This window comes from Rhineura floridana, chromosome 2 (assembly GCF_030035675.1).
Source record: "Rhineura floridana isolate rRhiFlo1 chromosome 2, rRhiFlo1.hap2, whole genome shotgun sequence".
NCBI lineage: Eukaryota > Metazoa > Chordata > Lepidosauria > Squamata > Rhineuridae > Rhineura > Rhineura floridana.
Genome location: NC_084481.1, coordinates 218,723,486 through 218,739,841, shown reverse-complemented (window position 1 = coordinate 218,739,841; position 16,356 = coordinate 218,723,486).

Genomic DNA, 16,356 nt, shown 5'->3' with positions numbered 1-16,356 from the left:
GCCAAAGATGCTCACAGAAGGAAGAAATGGGGGAGGGAATGATTAAGGAGATGCATGCTTGCTTTACATGGCAAGAGACTCTCTTTTTTTATTAGACATGGTTTTATTTCTGGAGTTTGCCAAGAAACTGTTCCAAAGCAACCAAAAATACTGCTCAGAAACCCTTCACATACAAAATAAAGCAGAGGAAATATACTCCCATCAGTCTAAGAACAGCATCTGCCAATGCAAATCATAACTTTGCAATCCAGTTACTCCTATAATGCTATTCTGTGTTTTCTTCAACCTTTTAGGAAGCTGTTCAATTATTGCTTGCACCAGAAGGATGGGGAATATTTTGAAGGACAGCTGACCATTATTCTGACACTTCAGTGCAAGGAACCAATACCACCATCACCTAGTTCATGCATACACATCCTGTCTAAGAAAATATTTTTTTACTGTGTAAGAGGCCATGGAAATAATTCTATATTCACATACATACATTAATTGCATTTATATCCCATTTTTCCTCCAAGGAGCTCAAGGTCACGTACGTGGATCTCCCCCTCTTCATATTATCCCTGCAACAACCCTGTGAGGTAGGTTAGGCTAAGAGTTGGTGACTGGCCCAAGGACCCCAAAGGAGCTTAAGAAAAGTGTGGGGATTTGAACCCCGGTCTTCCAGGTCCTAGTCCAACACTCTAACCACTACACTACACTGCCTGTGGTAAAATACGTGAGTTGACCTCCCACCCACCCCCTCTGGTTGCTTCATCACTCACAATCTGTATGGCAAATAATAATTCTCACCTCCCTTTCATAATCCCCCCCTGCTATTGATGAAACTCCTGAGGCTGAGAATGAGCCCATCTGAAAAAATCCCAGGGATCCAGGACACATTACAACATACATTTTTCTCATGCTGTTGCTTTAACGTGGTTGCACTGAGGGAAAGCATCCTGGCCAAAGTTTCACTGTAAGCTTTGGACTGCATCTCCAGACACAGCACTCTTGTCTAAATGTATCACATTGGCTGTCATTACCCTACCAGACCTTAGGTTATAAACAATTAAGTAACTGGCTGCCTGAGGGCTAAATCTCACATGTGGATAGTCACTCATAGAATTGGAAGGGACATCAGACCCTCAGGACTTGTCCATACTGGTTTAATGTGGATTTCAAGCTGCTTGTGTGTCTGTCTTTTGTTGGTTGGTTGGTTGGTTGGTTGGTTGGTTGGTTGGTTGGTTGGTTTGCAGCTCCACATAACATGCTCCTCATCCAAGTGGTGGCCCGCACTTTCCACCCTGATAAATCCAGATTATCCTGATCCACAAATAATCCAATAAGCGGCGGCGGCAGGGGTGAGGGATGTGTGAGATAATCCAACATAAAATCTCACGTTAGGCAACTGTGGAAGCCCATAGCGTGGGTGGTTTTTTTTAACCTGTGCACATACCCACAATGCACCTCAAGTATCCAGAACTTAAGGTGGGTTGGGAAGTATTAACTGAGGTGAGCGGACAACACACAGTGCAAATACATCCCATCAAGTACTGCTCACTAATTATTTTTATTTATAAAAACATTCTAAAAAACAGTTGCAGATAAAAACATTCTAAGAAACAGTTGCAGATAAAAACATTCTTCCATCCAATGATATCCGGGTTGCCAGGATCAATCACCTTCAGCCACCAAGTGCCTGGGTAAACAGGAATTACTCCTAAAAGTTATTAATGTTGGAGACAGAGACACCTCACGGGTGGACATTCCACAAATGGGGAACCACCACTGAAAAGGCCCTGTCACGAGTCAGTGTCAATCAGGCAGCCCTCAGTGGCAGTGGCACCAGCAAGGCCCCACCTGCTGATCCACTAGTGAGGATGGGCCACACTGAGACAGATCTTGGAGGCATAAAATTGAAAGCACTCATGTGGATGAAGGCACACAAATGCGCACATGGAAACAGCAATCCAAGTACGTATCAACACCTTATTGTGGAGTGGACATAGCCTTCGTCAATGCCCACTAATCATCTTGCTCCTCTTGTGAGTAAACTGAGCTTTTACAAAAACCTTAGCAAGCCTTCTCACAGTCCATGTACTTCTTTCAGTATCTCATGGAATATTTGCTTGGAAAGGTGGCTGCTCAGTGGCAGAGCATCTGGTTTGCATGCAAAAGGTCCTAGGTTCAATACACTGTATCTCCAGGTAGAGTTGGGAGAGACTTTTCTGAAATCCTGGAGATCTGCTGCCTATCTGTGTAGACCAGGGGTGGGGGAGCAATTTGATTCAGTTTGCATTTAAAGGTGGATTTATCAAATTCGCACTTTCTGAAACAATACCGAAACTGAAACTCAGCCATCCTTCAAAATTTGCACTTACCCCAATTTTGCAATGCTGTTTTCCAACCAAGTAATGTTTTCCAACCAAGTAATGTTTACAAAAATGCACATGTTAAGGGAATGTCGACATTAAAATGAATATATTAGTGAAAATAATATACAAAAATGCACTCTATTAGAAGAAACTGCTTGCAAAAATATGCACATTAGTCAAAACTGCAACAAAAATGTGTATTAGGAGACAGTCACACTAAAATGCTGAAGACGTTTAATGCAGATTTTTTTAAAAAATCACAAATTGCTGCAGAAATGGGGAGAACCAAATTTAAGATTCGAAAAATGAGAAACTGAGAGAACCGAAATTGACAGATCCTTCCATCCCTACTGTAGACCCGGGTGGGGAATCTTTATCTCCACCCTACCCCCAATTTTGCTGGGAGGGCAGGACCATCTACCTGTCAATCATCTGATGTCATAATGATGTCAAGTGATTGACACCTGTCAAAGTTGGCCCACAGAGGTGTGAGGAGATAGTTCAAAAAGCTTGCTCAGCCCTGTGTGCAAGCACTTCTCAGATGCCTGACAACCGCTGATGGTTGGGCAACTGGGAAGCCCTGTGCACAAGGCTGATTAAGCTTTGCAAGCCCTGTGCTTGGTGCTTGAGAAGTGCTGAGCAGACGCTTTGCAAGCACTCTGCGCAGCGCTTCCTGAGCACCCCAAAAACAGCATTTGGGAAGAGGTGCACGAAGCGCTTTGCAAGCTCTGTGCTCAGCACTCCCAAGTGCTAAGCATAAGGTTTGTCAAGCACTTTGTGCAATGCTTCCAAAGCACCCGACAACCAGCTGGTTACATCCAAACCTGGATTCATGGTTTGTCTCACTACAGACAAATCACAAGCTGCAGCCAAGGTTTGTTCTTGGCTTACCTCTGGTGGTTTGTCTGGAGAAAGACAAATCACAGCCTGGGTTCGGACATAATCCTAAGCAAAACCATGGCTTAGCTGCTCCAGATAGTGCAGCTGCAGGAGGACCAGGGCAGAGAAACAAAGTGACTGCAATTTGTACCCACCACCTTGTGTGTTCACATTCAGCTATCGTTTGGCTTAGCATTACATGTGAACTGGGCCAGTATAAGGCAGATCCCCATGCTCCTCCTGATCCCAAATCCCAAGGCAGGCTGATCATTTCAACTTGATGTTTGCAGCAATGGGGGTTTGGGAATGATGTGCCTCTAAATCCTGTGCCTGCATAGCTTCCCCCCTCTAGTTAATTTAATTGCTGGCCACTGCTGTACACAGCTCCCTAAACCTAACATCCTGTCCATCCTGTTTAAAGGGAAGGAGCCTTAGCACAGTGGTAGAAAGTACGCTTTTCATGCACTTGGTTCCAGATTCAATCACTGGCATCACCAGATAGCACAAGAGTGCTGACAAAGAGTCACTGTTTGTTGAAAATGTGCATTGTTCCTTTAAGGGGAATGGTTTGGGAATGACACAAGGGATGTTTTATTATTACGTAACTCCCATTGAGTATTATGAAAAGTGAAAGCAACTGGGTTTCTTTGCAGTTTGTAGAAGTGGAGTTCTGTTTATTGTAAGCAAAGGCTGTCAGTTAATAAAGAAAACCTGTGTAAAAGAAATCAAGCACCCAAGAGCCATCATTCCTGTTAAGAAAACCTGGGATGTTGTAATACTGTCAGAGTAGATAATATTAGGCTAGAGATGAATAATTTCTGGGCATAAGGGTTTTTTTACATTTTAGGTGGACCACTCTTCTATGTAACTTGAAATCAAGCAGTTGGGCAGCCTTCCCTAACCTGGTGCTTTCCAGATGTTTTATTTATTTGTTTGATTGATTTATATCCCACCCTTCCTCCCAGTAGGAGCCCAGGTTTTGAATTCCCATCTCCCATCAGCCTCAGCCAGCATGTCCGATGGTCAGGGATGACAGGAGTCATAGTCCAGAAATATTTTGGAACAGTGGCAGCTGATGGCTCCATGTCAGTGGGGCAGTGGAATCCACTCTGGGTTTTAGTCTGAACTTTCAGGAAGATGTCCAACGTGCTCAGCACCCTGGACATCTCCTTGAAAGTTCAGACTAAAACCCAGAGCAGATTCCACTGCCCCATTGACATAGAGCCACAAGCCGCCACTGCTTTGGAGGGCACCAGGTTGGGGAAGGCTGCTGTGGGGTGAGCCATACATCCCTGACTTTACCATCCTCTAGTGCTGTTCTGGAGTACTCTGTTTTTTCTGTCTAACATGTGAAAACTGTTCTGGGGGTTCCAGAGAGGGGTTGCTAATCACTTCTCCCCAGGGAAGAGTTCCTGTGCTTTCTGCAACTGGATAAGCAGCAGCAATTCAGCAACCGGTCATATGTGGAACTGTATCACCATGCTGACAGAAGGGCCTGGTGTTAATTTTTTGCCCATTGTCATCCAAATGTTGAAAGCAAACCTTGTGGTGTACTGTCTCTTTAAGAAGAAGCATGGGAGCAAGTTCTTCCTGAGAACAAGACTGTGCTGATATTAGAGCTTTTCAGTTGGCCCTTGCAGCTGGCCTTCAACAGCAGCTTGTTCTGCAAGAACTAACAAGCAATAACATCTTCATTGTCGTGACAAGCCTTACCTGCTCCTTCCTCCATATCAAGCCACTCCTACCAAAGTCAGATGAAAACCTGGCAGCTCCAGTTGCCATGTGTGTTTAATCACTACTCCTTTGACTTTTCATTTATTTATTTCACTTTTGTTTTCTTGCATTTATATCCTACCTTTCTTCCATCACAGAAACCAAGGGGGCATACTTGAGGATCCCAGGCGGTCTCCCATCCAGACCACACTCAGACCTGCTTAGCTTCAGCAAGACAGCGACATCATGTGCCTTTAGATCTAGGGTTTATCCACATGGGAGTCTAACTTTGTACTAAAGAAGCGGCTTTTACCATCACAGTAGCTTTTCAAGGTCCACACTTCTTGCCCAATGGTAGCTTCCAATCCACTGTTTTCCTTTCACACAATTAGGCGTTCCCCTAGAAAGGTTTAGTATTACTGTTTCCTTGTAGCCCCGTCCCCAATTTTACATGTTTACTCCCTCCACAGTATTGATATTGCTAATGGAGAAAGGGAGGGTTTTTCCCCATTAGTTTCATTGTTTCTTGTCAATTGCATGCCTTTCCAAGCTGAAGCCTGGAGAGCATGGTGGTGCAATTGACACAAAACTATATGAAACTGATTTGAGGGGGGGGGGAGTGAGTGAAAGGCAAAGTAGGAAGCAGCTGCTGCAGCTTTTACAAGCTGCAGAGAGAGGAGGAGCCAGCGATGAGGCATAAGAGAGCCTGCCCACTAAAAAAAACATTGGGGCAAAGCACTTACACAGACAAGCAGAGCGCAGCTGAGATGGTATTTCCTTTCCGCATTATAAGTGGATTGGGTTGATATGGATTTAAAGGAGAAAACTGTGTTCTAGCCTGCAACATCATGTGAACCATGTGAATTACAAAGGGATGCAAGTAGCACCAGACACACACTAAATTGCCGTGTGGATGAGCCCCTATACCCTGGGACAGGGATGACCAACCTATCTAGGCCGGTGGGTACATTTGGAATTTTGAGAATGTGCTGCATATGTCAGTCACAACATGTGGGGGCAGGGCAGAACAGAACATGGCTGCAGTGAGGGTGTGCCACAGCACAAAACGGCTACCACATTGAAAAAAGCAGAAACATATAGGGCCATGAAATGAGGTGGGCATGCCCTCTATCAATGTGTGTGGAGAGAAAGCACCTAGGTCACCTACCACCACACTCATTCACATAGAATGGAAGGGAGGACTGGTATCCAGTCTTGGCATCGAATGAAAGGTGGGCATGTTAAAGGGGGTGGGTTCTTGGTGCAGGAGAGTCACTGCAAACAGGAACTGAGCAGAAAGAGCAAACAGTTTCTCAAACATTCTGGATTTTTGAGATAATATTTGTCTAGACCTTTCGTGGGTACCATAAGAGGCATACTGGAGCCCCTGGGTGCTGCATTGGGAACGCCTGCCCTGGGACTTTAATTTTTGCATGTCAGGATGCTGTTAATCAGATGAAGCTTTCCCCATCACATAATCTCCATGCCAGGAAAAGTTTTACCTGCTAAATTTCTTCATGAGAAACTGCAGAGGAGCAGAGCCAGTGAAAAAATTGGCAGCCCTATACTGGTTATGCCTAGAAAGGACCAACTAACTCTAACGGCAGCACTTAAGATTGATTTTATAAGTATTTGCAATTTTAGAAGAATAAGGAAATTATTTTGTCATTTTCTGGGTATGCAACCTATGTCTTGGGCCAGAAATTTCATAAACCAATGGTTCTCCAGTGAAAAGTCTCAGCTCCCCTGTTCTGATGTCACATCTTTTAAGCTCAGAGAGAAGCATCTCTGTTCCTTGGACTTAACTGGGTAATAGTCCCTAGCAAATTCAGGGAACAAAGTTGCCTCTAATTACATTTTCCAATCCTAGAGGCTTTACAAAATGATCTCCACATTCAAAGAAACAGTGTTTGTTCCTTCACATGTGAATGCAAGGCAATAACTTGTCTGAAATAATTTCACTGTAAGGTCATGGAGAGGACACAATATCTGGGGGTAGGATTAGTTTAGACATCCAGGATCTAAATATTGCAAGATCCCAAGTACTTCCTTGAAGGGTCGTTGTTCCCTGTTGCTGTCATATGTAAACAAGCTCAGAGCTGACACAAAACATGCAAACCCTTCAAATCTGTGTCATTTTTTTTGATAGCCCATAGGGGTCATCCTGATGTCTTCTTTCCCCCCTCTTTTTTTGGAGTGTGTGATGCATTTTTTCTTTTCTTGCAAAGTATAAATAACCACCCTAACTCTGAAAGTTGCAACATGAACATTACAAACTTTCCAAAAATGCAACCTGAGAGAAACCAAAACTGTTAGATTTGCCCATCCCTAGAAGAGACTGAACTTCTGTAGTTCTTTTTTGGTAACCTTTTCTCCTACCCCCTTTCCTTCCTTCCGTACCTCGCCATTTGCCTGGGGTTTCCCTTTTTTCCTGCACTTTTCCAGATAAGTGTGCATAGGATTGCAGCCTTACTTAACATCACTGAATTTACAAGCAAGTGAGGGTTGCTACACACATACAGATTGCATTGTAAATTAGAATTCTCCTGTACAATTTCAGAGATGTAAGCAATCCCTCTTTCCTATAGCTCTTACTTATTGCATAACATTTATAATTAAGCCACTGGGGAAACCAACAGCACAGCCTGAGTAACGTCTCTCCCATTTACGTATTAGAAATCTTTGGAGCATTTATCTGACGGCTCCATATTTGATTGCAAACTTGCTTTCTGCTCTACAATTCAGGCCCATCTGCTGTATAATTCAACAAGATACTTATATGGTCAGTTGAGGAAAGATTTAATGCTACCTTCTGCCCCAGAGCTGTTAGCAGCAAACTGGGAGGTTGGGGAAAGAATTGCAGCAAAGGTCCCAGACACAGTGCCCAAAAATCTCATTTTGTTTTGAAACACAGAACGCCAATGCACAACAATTATAATTAGTCCACAGGGGAAGCTGGAATGGGCTGATGAAAGCGAAAGCAGGCAGGCAGCCTCTATCTACTCTGCAGATGTTCTCAAGGATGCTGCATGGTTGCCAATTTTTGTTATGGAAGGACTCCTAGTATATTTAATATGGTGGGACAGGAAAACTGTGTCAGATCTACAGGGCTGGTAAGACTCCCTGCCTAACAGCTGTAAGGCAGAAATTGTCCACACTGAAGTCTTATGTGGATTTGGAGCTGCTTGTGTCTCTAATTTTCTGTGGTGTCCACACAACATCCCCACCCAAGTGGCAGCCCACACTCCCCCCCCCCCAGAGTTGGATATTCCCAATCCACAGATAATCTGATAAGAGAAGAAAATCACTACCAGCCCTACCTGCCAAACAACTGATGGTTACAGGATCTTAGCAGCCTGCAGGCTGCCACATTTTTATTCTTGAAGAGCTCCTGTGCTTGAAAGACTGAAATTCAGACAAGTGCAGCTTTTCCATCACTACTTCTCTGTGCTAGGGACACCTCGCCTTTAGAAAGTCTAGCTGTCATTAGGATCTTAAATGCACAGAACCACTGGATCTTTTCTTCTTCTGGCTCCTTTGCATAGGAGGAAAAAAAACATTGGCAGGTGGTTAAGGAGAAGAGACTTACTGGGGCATTAGAAAAGTTGCAAGACATATGGAAGAGATGGAATGATATAAAAGGTTATTTGGAGCACTACAGCTGATCAGCATTCAACAGCGCATCGGGCATTGGATGAGAAGCAGCAGCTTGTGGGTTCAACACAGGGGTCGATAGGCCAGATGTAAAAGCAGACAGGGCTCCTGCACCTTTTAAGCCCCATCTGCTGTTTACATTTAAAGCAGTATTATGTCATGGCTTCCCCCAAAGAATCCTGGGAGGAGTTGTTTGTCAAGGACACTGAGAGTTGTTAGCAGAACAACATTCCCCTCACAGAGCTACAATTCTCAGAGTGGTTTAGCAAAGCAACTCCTCTTCCCAGAGAACGCTGGGAACTGAAGCTCTGTAAGGGGAATAACAGACGACAGGCCCCAGGATTCTTTGGGGGAAGCCATGATTGTTTAAAGTGGTACAATACTGGTTTAAATGTATAGTACAGATGGGGCCTAAGCTGTACTACAGCAGTTATGTAGAACCAGGGCCAGCCCAAGACATTTTGCTGTCTGAGGCAAAGGGCAAGATGGCAGCCCTTCCCTCATTCCAGGTGAGGCACTGATTGGACTTAAAGTTGAATCATAGTGTGATCTTTGGCAGAGGCCAGGGGGCTCAGGAAGAAGTGGTGGAGAGGAACGCTGCATGTCCTCATTCTGCCTAATGGTAGGGCTGGCCCTACATAGAACAAGAACTTTTGGAGCTTGCAGCTTTTCATCCAAATAGGAGTAGGGATGAGCAAATCTGTTAATTTTTGATTCTTCTCTCAATTTCTTATTTTTCCAAGCTTAAATCCAGTTCTTCACATATCCACATCAATTTGAGGGCTTTAAAAAAACAAACCCATAAAGATTCATCAGTACCCTAGCGCGAATTTCTCCTAATATACAGATTACTTTATGCAATTTTGTTGGTACACAGGTTTGCAAAGCAATTTCCCCTAATATAATGAACTTTTGTGTGATTTTCACGAATATATGCATTTTATGAACACTTTAATATGTGCATTTTTATACATGTTACCTGGCTGGAGAAGTCCACTGTAAATTTTGGAAAAGAACAAATTTCAAGGGATGGCTGTGTTTCGGTTCATATATTGTTTCAAAGGTGCAATTAGGTAGATTCATCTTTAAATGCAAACTGAATTGCATTTCTCTCACATTTCTAGAGAGGAGCAAGAAAAATAAATAACAACCCAGCTGAAATTCCTTCTTCTATACAACATTAAAGGTCCAAGAGCACTTTTTTTTCTTTTGCAGGAGGCATGGGAGCCTGTGGCCCTCGAGATGATGTTGGACTCCAACTCTCATCATCCCTGACAATTGACTACACTGTTTTGTCTTGATGGGAATTGGAGTGACATTATCTAGAGAGCCACAGGCTCCCATCCCTAATTTAAACAGCAATGCAATATTTTCTTCTTGTTAGTATTATTATTTCCTTTCATTTATATCCCGTCCTCCCACCTTCCCGAAGGAGTCCAGGGCAGCAAACACATCAACAAAACAATTTAACAACAAAAAAGAAGCATTCTAAAACCAGTTAAACACATTCTAAAAGCAGTTACAGTTAAAATCCTTATTTCATCCAGAAATAGTCTCCTTCAGCCATCAAATACATAGGTAAACCGGAATGTTTTAAAATTCCTCCTAAAAGTCAGTAATGATAGAGACAGGTGCAACTCACTGGGGAGGGCATTCCACAAACAGGAAGGCACCAGTGAAAAGGCCCTGCCACAGGACAATGGCAACCAGACACCCCCATATCTCACCATATAGAGGAAAACTATGACCAGGTGACCTGTGTGCCTGCTCAGTCTTTAACTATTGACAGTTAAATTCAAGGCACATCTGCTCTACCTTGTTGTTTTTCTTCTCGATTTTCAAACCAGACTTGGACTACACAGCCCTTCAAATAACAGAGGATTGTCCTCTGCATAACAGGGCATATGGCTGCATTTCCCTTCTCTAGAACTCAGACCTCCCTAATCTCAGATAACTGGCAGTTTTACGAAGAGGCTACACAATGAACAAAAGTCAACTTTGCATTGTGCTTAAAATGAATGTCCTTATTTGTGAATATTTCGCATGGTGCTAGGCCCTGGTGTGGCATAGTTCAGCTAAAATCCTTGTGGGTGGGGTTTGGAGGTAGGCCTGGGATTATTGCACTTGTACCTCTCTGAGACTGCTTGCTTTATATTGTTTTTACTATTATAAATATAACATTGCTACTAGTATAATTATTATTTTCTCTCTCTTTTTCTCTCTAGATCTGTGTGTTTAAAACTAGCTCTGTAGGCTTAACAGCAACCTTGCACCCAGAAATTAAGCAGGTGAACTTCTTCCTGCCTGGATATAATTGCTGGGAATAATTTAAAGACACAGAAGCAAGGACAGTTCTAAAAAAAAGATAACTATGAGTAGTCATAAAAAAATGTTTGCAGAGTCAAGTTAATTATCTAGAATTAGAGACCAAAGCGAACTGATTGGCTGGAGGAAATAAAGGTTGGTAAAATGAATGTGGAAACTGAGAGGTCACTGAGCAGTACTGTCTTGCTCATGAGACTTTATTCTAGAATAAACGGAATGTAACCCAAGATAACCCAGCAGGACCTTGAAGTCTGGAATTAATAGAAATTATCACAGCTGGAGCTGTGTTAAAATGACAGCAGGGCTGCTTTCTTCTCCTTTGACTGCATAAGAACTGAGGGGAGAAATCAGAGCCTGCTCTGTAGTTGTTAAAGACGTTACAATTTGTGCATGCAGGTATCTGGGAGAGGGTTGACCAACCTTTCTTTAAAAAAATGTGGAGAGGCTTCTGTTCCTTTAGCTTGGGGAAGGGGAACCTGTGGCCCTCCAGATGTTGACAGCTGGAATCTAGCAACATTGGAGGGCCACAGGTTCTTAACTGCTGCTTTGGCTGTTACATGATGAATGGAAATACAACAGTAGAACTTTTTCCCACCAGCATGAAGATGCACCAAGGTAGCATTCCCCAACCTGGTGTCCCTGGATTGTTTTGGACTACAACTCCCATTGCCCAAACCAAAATTATGGTTCCTGAGTTCCAGACAGCAGGGTTTTGTCTATGTTTGGATACCATTTTGAATCAAGATGGCAGATAAACTTTCAAAATGGCACTGATTTTGTGGTTTCTTAGAATTCCTGAGCAATGTTGGATGAAAAAGTGTGTACACTCTACTATTTAGCCTTTATTCTCTAGTTTCGGCCTTAATTAGGGTGGCCAGGTGAAAATGAAGACAGAGCTCCTATGCCAATTCCAGAAGGTGTGGTTGTGATAGCCATACTAACTTTAATATGCTGCTAGTATTTAGGGCTATAGTCTTCTTATACCTTAGCATCAAGGAGAGTTCTGCTTTTCAGAGCACAATTTTGAAATTACTTTTTAAAATTCTTCTCAAAGTTGCTCTGTGTGTGGAAGATAGGTCTCTGCCCATCCTTTCCTTTTATGCTCACAACAGCCTTGTGTGGTAGATTAGGCAGAGATTATAGAGAACAGCCCATGGTCACCTGGTGAGCTTTGTGGCTAAGGAGTAATTTGAACCTGGCTCTCTCCAGTTCTAAAGATAAGCCTCATCTCTTGCTAATTCTCCAGATACATAATATAGCAAACAGCAGCCAACATTTTTGTTGGCAAATATCCCACAGACCAAAGTATAAATGTACATGGCTTTTTCCTAGAATTTCAAAATGACAGCACCATCAAAATTACAATTCTATACAGTATCACCAATCCCATTCATTCATTCAAAGCATTTAAACCCCATTCTTTAGCTGGAAAAGCTCCCAGACCAGCTTGCAAATCAATAAAAAAAACCACTCCCTGCCCTGAGGCTTACAATCTAAAAAGACACAGTACAAAAGGAAGGAGGTATAATAATGGAAGAGGAATTATCATCATCATTAACATCATGTGGGAAAGTGTTATTATTGATCATAGGCTACATTTTCTAACACAAACACTATGTGGCAAGATTCTTCTTTCAGTGCATTAAAAGAAGAAAAACACCCACAGGAACAGGAGTCCCTACAGACCTGAAACTCCAGATTCCCTTTGAAATAAAGTAACCAGACTAGAACCACTGCATGCAATTTTATTTCAGTTCTGAAAACCAGGTCCATGGTAATATGAAGCGGCTGGCCCTGATTCAGCAGAAGACTTGCAGGCCTAGTTATCTGCAATCTCATCCGAGTCAGGCTTGTGTTTCTGTGTAACATTAGATGCAGCTGGTAGGAAATGATTAATTGGTGCTGTTGACAAAGCATATTGTTATATCCCTGTGTAAATCTTGGCCAAGGAACCAGTTCTACAAATGCTTAGCATTATATGTCCCTATTTAAGTGAATGGAGCTTCACAGTGTTCTCAAACATAACGTTCTTCAGAATGCAGTGTACAATTGTTCTCCTTCTTGTGTCAGAAGTTCACCTAGAAGACTATTCTAGACTCAGGGCTCCAACTGAATACACTTATAATCCAGGGCTGCCACTGACAGTATCTGTGCCCCTCGTGACTGCACGTGACAACAGGCAATACTTTACCAAGCTGAGGAGGGGCAGTGATGAGGAAAGGTGCACCTGTTGAATTTCTGCCACTATTAAAGATCCTTGGCAGGAAATTAAAAAAAACACACCTGTATATATGCTTCCCACACTTTCTCAAATGAGAAATTCTAGGAACAGTATTATAGGATGTCATTTCTTTTCAATAAGAGTACAGTGGAACTTATGGGGTCTTTGTAATATTTGTTTTATTTACAAATATACAAGCAGAGAAATATACAAGTATACAAGCAGGAAAGTAAATTGATACACCTACAGCAGGCAGCAAAGACAGTAACTCTTCACCACCTCTTTCTTATAAGCTGGTGGCTATCACCTCCTCTAAAACTCTTATGGAAATTACAGTTCAAGAATGGAGAGAGATATCCCAGCAATCAAGGAACATAAATAGCACTTCTGTATCTTTCAAGGTCACTTCCAGATGACCTGTTTATTAATCATTCATCCTGATTAATTTGCAGGAAGGTTATATGATGTACTGTCAAGTACCTGGCAACCAAGAGGTCTTCTGTATCTTTAAAAATTGTGCAGGGGGGTGGGAGAATTCCACCTTGTGGTTTTTCCCATTACAGGGTTGCAAGAACACCTGCACTTGGCTGACTTTCTCTTCTCCTAAAGATACAGGATCAGTCTCAGGCCCTGAAACTGGCAACCCTACTTTCCAGTACATTTTCATTACTGGAAAAGGTTGGGGGGTATGTTAGAGAGATTTTGTTGTGGAACACCACCAAATCCACAGTAGTTGTACAACCTGAATTTGATGGTATGCCATTGAATCCTACCCAGTAAATAGCAACAGTCTGGAAGTGCCCTAACAGTTGCACAGAAGGGAGGATTTTGTTAAGTGTGCCTTGTTTTCTGTTACACTTATAGAAAAAGCTGTATTTTAGGGTGCGTGGGCTGGGCTACTATACCTGTAAGAGTTGCAGCAGAATTCTGTCAGAAGAGACAATAGATTGCACCAGCTAAAATTTCCTCATCTATATAATTGCTTCTGGACCTTAATTGCTTTTTAAATCCCACACTTCCTCCAAGGATCTCAAGTTGGCATATGTAGTTCTTCCTCCCCCCCCTTCATTTTATCATCACAACAGTCCTGTGAGGTAGGTTAAACCAAGAAAAAATGTCTGGCCCAAGGTGACCCAACAAGTTTCCTGGATGATCATGGATTTGAACCCAAGCATCCTTCTCAGATTCCAGCACTCTAGCAACTACTCTAACCTGATTGCTCATCATCCTTTGCATCTGATAACCCTAGCTTAGAAAAAGGCAATGATTTGCTCAGCACTCAATCCAGCCTGCAAAAACAGGGTTTCCAACTTTTCAGCCAGCTTCTGTAAACTGGGCCTTCATCTGTAAGAATTACCAGGAACATGCCACAGCACAAAAATAAACGTCATTACTTCCTAATTCCCACAGACCCAGCTGCTATAAAATTAAAACCCCACCTGCCCTATATATTTAATGCAGGATCATCATACTTTAAACAGTCATGGCTTCCCACAAAGAATCCTGGGAACTGTAACTTGTTAAGGGTGCTGGGAGTTGTTAGGACACCCCCTATTCCCCCCCCATAGAGCTATAGTTCACAGAGTGGTTTAACAGTCAGTCCTTCTGTGAACATTGCAGTTTTTTTAAAAAAAAAACCTTCTCCCATTAAACAATAATATATCTCCCTGCAATGATGTATATGTGTTTTGGTATAGTCTGGTAGCCCTAGAGATGATCCTCTAATTCAGGGGTGGGGAAATTTTTCCAGCTGGTGGGCTGGATTCCTGGCCCAAGGTGACCCAGCAAGTTTCACGGCTGATCATGGATTTGAACCCAACTGTCCTGCTCAGATGCCAGCACTCTAGCAACTCCACTCACCTGATTGTTCATCGTCCTTTGCATCTGGAGCTGCCCACCTGTCAGTCAGCTTAACATCAGGTGAAGTGTTTTCCTTTACCCTCCTGGTTTGAAATCAAGCTGTGCAGGCAAAGGCTCAGGGGGTTGCAGGTGGTGCTGATCATCTAGTAGCACCCACAAACCCAGCTTTGTGGAAAGGGCCATAGTGCAGTCATAGAGCATCAATACATGAGGCCAGCACCCTGCTGAAGCTAAGCAGGGTCAGGTCTGGTCGGTGCCTGGATGGGAGACAACTTGGGAACCATATGTAAGCCACCTTGGGTTTCTATAATGAAAAGAAAGGTGGTATAAATGTAAGAAATAAATAAATCTGCCTTGCATGCAGAAAGTCCCAAGTTCAATCACAAGTTTCTGCAGGTTAGGCAAGTAAAGACTGCTGCTGGAAACCCTAGAGAACTGCTGCCAGCTAGTGTAGACAGTACTGAGCTAGATGAACAATGGTCTCACTCAGTATAAGGCAGCTTCCTATGTTCCTAATAAAGTAGCCTATAAGTGAGAATGGCTCTAACCTGGCATGCTCCCTGCTGTGCTCTTTTTCTATTTATTTGAGTAGAAAAAGAGGAAGGCCAAACAAGAGATGGATTGATTCCATAAAGGAAGCCCCAGACCTGAACTTACAAGATCTGAACAGGGTGGTTCATGACAGATGCTCTTGGAGGTCACTGATTCAGAGGGTCGCCATAAGTTGTAGTCAACTTGAAGGCACATAACAACAAGAACAAATTAAACCAGAACTATCACTAGAAACTAAAGTGACTAGAAAAGACAATAATGCTGGGAAAAACAGAAGGGAATAGAAAAAGATGAAGACCAAACAAGAGATGGATTGATTCCCTAAAGGAAGCCCCAGACCTGAACTTACAAGATCTGAACAGGGTGGTTTATAACAGATGCTATTGGAAGTCGCTGATTCATAGGGTTGCCATAAGTCATAATTGACTTGAAGGCATATAACAATAAAAATTATTATTATTATCATTAGATTTATATCCCACCCTTCCTCCCAGCAGGGGCCCAGGGTGGCAGAGCACTGTTCCATGTATGAATTTTTTTTTTTTAAATGTGAACCTCCACCTGTAGCTTGAAGAGGTCCACGCCACTGGCCTGGGACATCTTTATTTATTTATTTGATTTATTATTTGATTTATATCCCGCCCTTCCTCCCAGCAGGAGCCCATAGGTGAGGAACAAGATGGTGTCCTCTTCTCTCATTTCACGTACAAAAGCTAGCTGGGCTGGCAATTGAAGCTTACTTTAGCATTGGTGATGGGGTATAGTCCTTCACTGCCCCCCAGAGCAGCAGGCTAG